Consider the following 10,380-nt stretch of genomic DNA (forward strand, 5'->3'; position numbering starts at 1 on the left):
CATATTATGTGCTTAACTTAAAAACTTACAAAGTCCCTCTGTAAGACACAGACTGAAATCCTGCCACATTTTTAACAATCCTTTTGCAATCAGAATTGGTATTTTGAAACTCAAAAGTGGAAGTACTTAACACAAAGAGATAACGCACCTAGGTATGTATTAGCTATTTAAAAAAAAAATTCCTGAAATGTGTAAAATTAGAAATAGTACCTCCTCTATGACTCAGCAGAGAATGAGTGAAATCTGTGTGAAGTGTAAGCAATCAAGCATAAGGACAATATCAAAAAGTTGCCAAAAGACCAAAGAGATAGTACAGGAATTAAGGGCTCTCTCTTGCTTCTGACTGACAAGAGTTTGATCTCAGGAGCTACACGATCTTTCAAATATTGTTGTCTACAAGCAAGATGTCTCGGGTAACCCACAACATTGCAAGGCCAGACCAGCAATACCACTTCAGGCACTGGCACTTGCTAGTGGACACTCCCACTGGCCTGGGAGAATTTGGGTCAAATCTAAGCTGACACTCAGCAGAAGGAGCCCCAGGTCTGAGCATTACTTGGGAGTTTCCTCTTTCCCAAAAAAGCTTCCCAATGTTCAATCAAACAACACTGTGTGTCGTGCACTATAACAAATTTAGAAGAAGACAGAAATAAAAAATCAGATGATGTCCATGGAACAGATTAGTGAAATTGATGGATCTTACTTCCTTATACTTCTCTCACTTCCCTCTGGGTTCTATCTCAATCTCAAATCCATAATCTTTCATCTATGCTCTACATCAGTGAGTCTCAAACTGTGATCCAGGGAATTACAGCATCAGCAACATCTCTGAACTTGTTCAAAATAAACATTCCTGAACTCCTCCCAGGTCTACTGATGTAGAAACCAAGGGTGGGTCCCAAAAAAGTTTATCACCACACCGCAAGGATGACAACGGCATGGAATGAACTAAACAAACCACAAACAAGACTCAAGAAGACATGAAAACAAAACTGTTTTCTTTTTTTAAATTTTTATTGTTACCAAAGTGCATTACAAATCTTTCACTGCATCATTTATGGTACATAGTGACAATGAATAAGGGGCATTCCCACCACCAGTGCTGTCCTCCCTCCGGCCATGTTCCCTGTATGCATCCCATATCTCCCTCCTCTACCCCCCCCCCCAGTCTGCTAGTGCAACTGGTCTCCACTTTACAGCTTGTTGTAGATTGAGCATCCATTCCACCATCATTGGAGATAAAAAGGGTAAGAAAAAGGGGAGAAAAAAATTTGGTGACAACTACCAAAAATAGAAAAGAGAGAGAGAAAAAAAGAAAATAAAATGGAAGAAAAAAGAAAAAAATGGACCCGGCAAATAAAAATAAAAATAAATCTCTAAATAATAGCCAGAAGTGTGAAAAAGAAAGAGAAAAGTGGAAGAAAAAAAGAGAAGGAAAATAAAGTCCAAAACTAACAAATCAAAACAAAACAAGAAAAAGTATGGGTGCTGGAGTGGTAGGGTTTGGCGTTCCACCCACTTTTTTATTAACAAAACTGTTCTTTACCAAGACCTCCAGGTATATCTGATACTCTCAAGTCTGAAAAACCAATCTAAACTTGCTTTACATGCTGATTTCTTATAAATCATTCCATTGTGGGCACATTCCGGATCTACTTCTGTAGGCAGTTATGTATTCTACAACTCTATTACTACTACTACCAATAAAGGATGTATTTCATTAAACATTTATAAACTAGTCATGGTGATAATCATTGTACACATACTCATTTACTTAATCACAAACATATTTTTTAATTACAGGCTACATCTGATCCACTCAGGGGTCATGTGGTGCTGAGATCAAACTCCACACCCTTGAATATGCTAGACATATATTCTACCACTTGACCTATCCTCCTGATCCCTCCATAACAATTCCTTAAAAAATTAATAGACTCCCCCCCTTGTCAGAAGAAACATAGGCTGAAAGATGTTAAATAACTTTAAGGGTCTCCCAACCTAACCAACAACAGGCAAATTAAGCCTAACCTCAAGTTTTTGGGAATCCAAACTCCACAGTATTAACTACTATACCACTACAGCAACTCCTATAATGACAAAACTTTCCTTGCCAGTAAAGTTGCTGATATGATTATTTTACCTTTTTTTTGGGGGGGGGGGGCACACCCGTTTGACGCTCAGGGGTTACTCCTGGCTAAGCGCTCAGAAATTGCCCCTGGCTTGGGGGGACCATATGGGACGCCAGGGGATCAAACCGCGGTCTTTCCTTGGCTAGCGCTTGCAAGGCAGACACCTTACCTCTAGTGCCACCTCACCAACCCCTTATTTTACCTTTTAAGGTTCTGTATTGCCAACATAGAAGCCAATGTGGAACTAGGCAATGCAGGCTTTTTTAGAATGTAACCAAAGACTCCCTCATAATGTGACTCCAACCAGGCCTGGAATATAGTTAAGGTACATGTTTTGTGTGTGCCTGACCTGGGTTTTCTCCCTAGCATCACATGGCCTCCAGAGCTCCACCAGAGTGGCCCTGGTGTTCCCCAGCACTGCAGCACCCTAGCACTGAACTACACACCCAATTTTCCAATTATTCCTGGGAGTGAAAATGGGGTCCAGAATATGAGGGTATTCTATGGGAAGTAACCCCCCCCAAGTACTTTTGGGAAGTACCCAAGAGTGGCTTCAATGAAACCTTTCTTGTTTCATCATTTCTGTTATTATACTGAGTCTATAAGGAACAACTAAAACTTAATTCTTATTCCATTTTAATCTTTGCCAATTTAGCATATGTGCTTCCCTCTGCCTGGAATGCTCTCATTTCTTTTACCATGGCAAGATTCTATTTAACATTCAAAGCTAAATTCTCTTTTCTTCACATTTCCCCTGGCCAAAGTGATCTACAGCATTTTTACTCATTCCAAAATTATATCATCATAACATATAACCTCAATCTTTTGTCTCCTCTAAAGAACACTTTGTATCTGAGCCAGTACTCTGTGTCTTCCAAGCACCCAACAGAGCACCTGCCAGAAGCGTCACTCAATAAATATTTGCTGAGCTACTAAATAATACAACATTCGCTGCTACAATTGTACACATATTGGATTAGCAATTCAATTTGTGTGTATGCATCACTCAAAAGAATTTCCATAACAACGAAAATGATAAACACCAAAGTTTTATATTTATCAACAGGATCTTTAATTTTCTCAAATACTTTTTTGTCAATCATTTATTCTTTAAGTAAATGTCTTTTCCAACTAACATTATTTGCATTTTACATAAACAGCAGTAACAACAAACATTAATAATAAAAGATAATAATAAGTAATACCACAACACAGAGAATAAACAGGTAACAGCTCTGGTCCATATCAATACATTTCTAATCGAATGGTCCAAGCCAAATTGAAAAATCAGGTAGATTTTAGAATGAGGCCAAAGTGATAGTACAGCAGGTAGGGCAATTTGTGGCCAGCCAGGGTAATAGAGAAGAAAATCCACCAAAAGTGATCTCTGAGCACGGAACCAGAAGTAACCCCTGAGAATCACTGGGTGTTTTCTCCCCTCCCCAAAGAAAGAATTAGGGACATGCTTAAGTTGCAGATTGCCTATGAAATCAGAAATGCACAACATGGGGCTGGAGAGGTAGCGCAGCGGTAGGGAGTTTGCCTTCCAGGGGTCTCAAACTCATGGCCAGCGGGCCGTTTGGAGCCCTCCGTACAACATTTTGTGGCCCTGCCCTTTTTTTGTTTTGTTTTGTTTTAGTTGTTTGGGTCACACCCCCCAATGTTCAAGGCTTACTACTGACTTTGCACTCAAGGATCACCCTGACTTTGCCTCCTGCGGCCCCCAGGTAAATTGAGTTTGAGACCCCTGTAAGGATGGTAGTTCTAATCCTGGCATCCCGTATAGTCCCCCGAGCCTGCCAGGAGCAATTTCTGAGCATAGAGCCAGGAATAACCCCTGAGCACTGCCAGGTGTAACCCAAAAAACAAAAAACAAAAAAAAAAAAAAAAAAAAGAAAAAGAAAAAAAAGAAAAAATAGTGCACAACATAATCCTGGTACAACCATTGATCTTTTAAGTACAGTAACACAACCTCCCTATAGAAAGCAAACAGGCTCTATTTTGCTATCAGTAACACAAAGATAAGCCTGCATTAATTTTTACTTCCAAACTGTTAAACCTCACTGTTCCAACTTTTCTCTACTATTCTAATCACGACACATAAATCTACTCACTATAGTCCAAGTCCAAACTTGCACTATTTCCCTCAATTTGTGATTTTTTTCTCCCTAATTCAAATTTTATACTTCTTTCAAAACCATCCAGAAAACGCTTTTAAAATGTTAAAACTTGGGGCCGGAGCGATAACATGGAGGTAGGGCATTTGCCTTGCATGCAGAAAGACAGTGGTTCGAATCCCGGCATCTCATATGGTCCCCAAGCCTGCCAGGAATGATTTCTGAGCGTAGAGCCAGGAGTAACCCATGAGCAATGCTGGGTGTGACCTCCCACAAAAAAAAGTTGAAACTTTTTTGAGGGGGGGCCTCCCCTGCAGTGCTCAGAAGAACCCCAGCAATACCAAGTGAACTTGACCAGTTCAAGCTAGAGCCTGACGATGTGGTGCTACTGCGGCTTAGGCCCTAAGTACCAAGGAACACCAAGGTTACACTCTCAGTGCTTAAAGAGGCCTCCAGGATGCTCTGGGCTTTATGGTAGTAGGGATGAAACCAAAGTCCCTTGCTTAACTTACCATCTCAGCCCACACAAACTTCACCATTCAAAAAAATTTTTTTTGGTTTTGGGGCTACACCAGTGGTGCTCAGGGATTACTCCTGGCTCTACCCTCAAAAATTACTTCTAGAGGCTCGGGGGACCATAAGAGTTGCTGGAGGTTGAACCCTGGTCAGTCCAGTGTAAGACTACCCATTGTGCTATCTCTCCAGCCCATATCATTTACTTTTGTAGGTTTTCCCCTTTTTGAGCGGGGAGGGGGGGCAGTGAGGTGGGGGAACAAGGGACAAGGATTTGGTTTGCAGTGCCAGGGACAGAGGCCAGCAGTGCCCTATCCCCATATTATCTCTGCATCCCTCCCACGTCTTTAGGCATGCCAAGGAGCAAAGTCCTCAGTCAAGTAAGGTATAGGCTCTTCGACTGAGCCACATTATCACTCTTTTAGGTGCATTTACCACAGTCATCTTGGTAAGACCACTCCCCAAGGGAAAAGGCCCAGTCTTCTATGACATATGAAATCCCATCCATTTCCTCCTAACTGGTAGAGGCCACAAAAGGAGAGAACTAAGACACACTTGGCCATGCCTCCTCTGTGGCCAGCACTTTCCGACCAGAGCACTGAGAAAAGAGCCCAAAAGGTGAAGGATGAGCGGCTCCTCTCCTCTAGGCCTCACCGACCATCTACCTGCCTACACTTGGAACAGAAATTGCTTTTTCTGCCTGACAAAGAGCAAGTCTCTCCTTAACTAAGCTTAAGGAAAAAACTTTAAAACCAACTGCTTCCGTAGTTCCTCTGAAACTAAAGCACAATGTCCTGGGAACTAAAACAGCTGAGGAGACGAATCTCAGAGGCAAACCTTTTGGGGGGAAAACAAACAAAGAGGAAGTGGGAGAGAAACTGGGGCCACTGGTGGAAGGATGGGTGGAAAGATGGGTGCTCCAACATTCTATGAGTGAAACTGAATATGAGTAATTTTGTAACTTGGGTCATTCACATTGTAACCATTTAAAATACTTAATAACATTTCGTTTTATTTAAAGAGCCCAGACTTAACAAAGTTACTAGCAGTTGAGGGTTTTAGTGTTTGTTTTTTATTTTGTTTTGTTTCGTTTTTGCTTTTGTGTTTGGGTCACACCCGGCAGCGCTCAGGGGTTCCTCCTGGCTCTGTGCTCAGAAATCGCTCCTGGCAGGCTCGGGGGACCATATGGGCTGCAGGGATTAGAACTACCGTCCTTCTGCAGGCAAGGCAAATGCCCCACTTCCATACATACTATCTCTCCGACCCCAAGTAGTTGAGTTTTTTAAGTTGGATCCTATTTCTTGAGACCTGACGGGTCTCAAGAACGCTCCAAGATCTAAGACCTCAAAGGGTGTCTTGTCTGTCTGCAAGGATCTGAAGGAGCTGGCCAAGGCCAGGAAATCAAAACTAAACCAACGGGACGACATCACACGAAAGAGTTTCTGCAGGATAATAATAATAATAATAATAATAATAATAATAATAACAATAACGTTTTAAAGGCTTAAGTCTGCAGCACGTGCACGCCCGCCTCAAGTTGGCAAGTCCGGGGCAACAGGTGGGCCGCCCCCTAAACGCGGCTGACAGCTCGCGGCCGGGCCGTGGGTGTGTCCGCGATCACGCAAGCCAGGCACCGAGTCGGTTTCACGGCAGCGACCCCGCAACAACCCAGGGCCTCCGAACCCCGCCACGGCCAGCCGGGGCGACCCAGGCCCGGGTAGTGCCACCCGTACACACACACACACGCTCACCCCATCACCTGCCATCCCGGGGTCCTGCCACCTCTCGGGCCCGGGGCAGCCTCCGGGGATCCGCCGGGTGCCCCCTCCTCGCATCCGACTCTTGGGTCTACACCCCAGACACCCACTTCCCCACTTTACCTCCGGCAACGAGCGTCTCTGGCGGGGCCCCTCTGGACCACCTCTTCCCCGGGGGAGGGACGCACCTCCGCGGATTGACCCTCGTCAGCCCCCGTCCTCGCTCCTTCCTCGCTCCGGGGGGGGGAAACGGCAGAGGGGGGGCGTGGAGCGGAGCGCGCACTGGGGAAGGGAGGGAGATAGAGAGCATGCGCGCCCCCGCGCCCCAGCCCGCGCATGCGCATGCGCACCCCCGCTTCCCGGCGCCGCGCAGCAGCAGCAGCAGGTGCGGCCAGACCTCAGCTCCGCCGCGCCAAGTCCCGGCGACTCACCCGGACGTTGTTCCTCCGCGGCCGAGCCGCTGGCACTAACTCTTCTTCCGCCGGCTCCTCTTCAACGCCTTGATCGCCGCCGCCGGCGCCGCCGCGGCGCGCGTCCTCGCTCGCGCACGCGCACGCGTATGCGCTTCTACGCGCTGGCGTCATTCGGCCGCCGGCAGCGGAACGCTCAGGGTTCGGGGCCCGGAGCTGCCCGCGGCGGTTCCGTGTTGGTTTCTTTCCCCGCCCCGGGCCCACCCCCGCCGCCCAAGGCCGGCTACCCTCTAGAGCTGGGGGTCCCGGGGCGTAATCACGTTCACTTTCGTCACTGTAGGGCTTCTCGGGGCGCGTCACTGACACCTCATGTCCCCCAGGTTCCCTTCTGGGGGGTCGCCAAGTCCCGACCCCGGTTGTTACGGAACCTCACAAGGTTCTCAGTCCCCTGACGACCTATTTTTGGTGGGGGCGGCCCGGACACCCCTGAGCGACCAGGCCTAAATTTGGGATCCCACACCCCTGACTTACCCTGGCTCTCTCAGGTTTCAGAGAAAGGGTTAAGAGTCTCCCTCATCTATGGGTTTTGAAGAAAAATGAAAGACATTTTTGCAATAATTCCCAGAGACAAAAGAGAGGAGGGCTGGAAGTTCCAGCTCACTTCATGAAGCTCACCACAAAGGGTGATGAGTGTAGTTAGAGAATAACTACATTGAGAACTATCATAACAATGTGAATGAATGAGGGAGGTAAAAGCCTGTCTGTCTAGAGTACAGCAGGGGTGGGGTGGGGAGGAAGAAGATTTGGGACATTGGTGGTGGGAATGTTGCACTGGCGGAGGGGGGTGTTCTTTACATGACTGAAACCCAACTACAATCATATTTGTCATCAAGGTGTTTAAATGAAGATTAAAAATTAAAAAAGGGGGGGGGCTAATTAAGAAGGTCCATCTATCTGGTCCAGATGGGAGACTTATTGGGTTCAAAAGAGTCTCCCCATGCTGGACCCCAAGCAATAGCACCTTGCACAGGCTTACCCGGTTCGAGCCTCCTCTGCATCCCTCGTCTCTGAGCCTCACCAGGAGTAATTCCTGAGCTAGGAATAACCCCCTGAGCATCGCCCTGTGTGGTCCCGAAACAAGAAACAAAATGTTTGTGTTTGGAAGGTTTCAAGTCCCTTAGAGCTTTGGGGAGTTAAAGGCATGAATTTCGGAATCGGGGAATTAAATGTGGGCTTGAGTCAAAGATGCAATGACTGAGAGGCAGGTTGGCTTAGTGTTAGGGCAAAGGTAAACGACTTGAAACATCCAAGTTGGGAAATCGCAGGCAAATGAAGTCGAGGGAACGTGGACAGGGTGTGCAGGGACTATGGCAAGGAGTCCTGTTTGAGGCAACTTGCTGTAATTCTAATAGGACACCCTAAAAGCCTCAAGCAGGGCGTTGACAGCAGAGATCTAGGAGAAACAGTGGAATGAGCAGTTGGGGGAAGAGAACTGACAGCGCAGGTCCAGGGGAAAAAGAATATTATGACTCCAGGGTGAAGGGTGAGCATGTTTAAAAGCTAGGAAGAAAAATATGGCTGGACTATCCACTGGTTTCTGATCTAAGATACTAGATGGTGGCAGTGATTGTCCTAGGAGGATAATCAGATTTAGAGGGTGTAGGTGAGTTCAAATAGGAGCATGTTGGCTTGGGAAAGTACCTAGGATGTCTCTTTCCAAATGGTGTAATATCCATTTATAGAGCCCTCCTGGCTTCTGCTGCACCTGCCGCCTCTCACACCTCTCTGAAACATGCTCTTCTAAATTGGACCCACACCCTCACTTTTTATTTTAATATTAAGAAAGTTGCTCTCGGAGGACTATTCTGGTAGTCTTGCTTTTTCAGTAACAGGTTGGGGTGGGTGAGGATATTTAGGTCTAATGACAAAGTTCGTAAACTGTCATGGGGGGACATCCTACAAAGCATTGGGGGTCCGGCTAGGGCCACTCCTAGTGATAATTGGCTGACTAGGTTAAAACTTAAGGTTGCCAAGCTGCTTGGACCCCTGATATACTGGGGACAACCAGGGCCACCACAGTATTGTGTAGGGGAATTGAATTAATTAAATCCAGAATTTAGCTTTAGGAAATGCTACAAATTTGTCACTTGTAGCAACCAGGATACACCTGTGTATTTTAGGCTTCATGACAATGATTTTTAGCAAATGGAATTTTAGTATTTTGAAGTAATCTTGGATTATGCTACTGGGATGACTCGTCAGAGATAGACTTTAGAATGATGGAAGTATAGTAGAGGGATTTGAAGTCTATATTGCTGGCTTTAAAGATGGAAGTAGAGTTTTTTTTTTAAATTAAAATACTTTCATTTTTTTAATTTAAGCACCATGATTACAAACATGCATGTAGATGGGTCTCAAAGAAAGAACACCCCCCTTCACCAGTGCAAATTCCCACCAACAGTGCCTCCCTTCTACCTCTTCCCCAACCCTCTGCCTATATTTCAGACAGGCATTCTACTTCTCTCATCATTGTCATGGTAGTTCTAAGTGTAGTCATTTCTTCAACAGAAGTAGATTTTTAAACACTGGCCAAGGCAAGGAAACAGATTCAATCCCCCAAAAGAACCAAAAAGAACACAACCCTGCCAGTGACTATATATTAGTCTGATCTCCATGGTTGTAAAATAATGCATTTGTACTGTTTTATTAGTTCATGATATTTTGTGCAACATTTAGAAGCAATATTGTCACTATAAAATGTAGCTAGTGTTTCTTGCTACATTCTCCATAATATGAACAAGAAAGGTGCAATTTACTAGGCTCTCTTAAAGAACTGGTGAAGGAAACTTTCCACATACAATGAAAATAACCAGCAAGTAGCTGAATTACACAGGCAAGTGAAAGAGGAGAGAGGTTGAGTCAATAGAAGATAGATTCAAGCCCTAGGCAAGGATGAAATGAATCAGGCAATAGTAAAGAGACCTAAAGATAATCTTAAACTTTAAACTAGCTTTCAAAGAGGGTTCACCAGCTTAATAGAACAAGTGACATGTATCTCGGGAAGTAGGGTTACAAGACTGTGGAAGTAGGGTTACAAGACTGTGACTAAAAAACAAAGGCTCCGGCCCAGAGAGCACAGCGGCGTTTGCCTTGCAAGCAGTCAATCCAGGACCAAAGGTGGTTGGTTCGAATCCGGCGTCCCATATGGTCCCCCGTGCCTGCCAGGAGATATTTCTGAGCAGACAGCCAGGAGTAACCCCTGAGCGTGGCTGGGTGTGGCCCCAAAACAAAACAAAAACAAAAAACAAAAAACAAAACAAAAACAAAGGCTGGGGTCCGGAGAGATAGCGTTTGCCTTTCATGCAGGAGGTCATCGGTTCAAATCCCAGTGCCCCATATGGTCCCCTGTGCCTGCCAGGAGCAGTTTCTGAGACTGGAGCCAGAAATAACC

At 45.4% G+C, this 10,380-nt stretch overlaps 1 protein-coding gene across 1 annotated transcript in view; it reads right to left on the reverse strand.

Annotated features, from left to right (window-relative positions):
* Positions 1-7,036, reverse strand: part of BTBD9 (BTB domain containing 9) — a 509,556-nt gene extending 502,520 nt beyond the window's left edge. Inside the window, exon 1 of the mRNA XM_049765342.1 lies at positions 6,951-7,036. The gene's annotated coding sequence lies outside the window, so the exon portion shown is untranslated. The remainder of the gene's footprint in view (positions 1-6,950) is intronic.
* Positions 7,037-10,380: the final 3,344 nt, after the last annotated feature.

This window comes from Suncus etruscus, chromosome 18, assembly GCF_024139225.1.
Source record: "Suncus etruscus isolate mSunEtr1 chromosome 18, mSunEtr1.pri.cur, whole genome shotgun sequence".
In the NCBI taxonomy this organism is placed as follows: Eukaryota; Metazoa; Chordata; class Mammalia; order Eulipotyphla; family Soricidae; genus Suncus; species Suncus etruscus.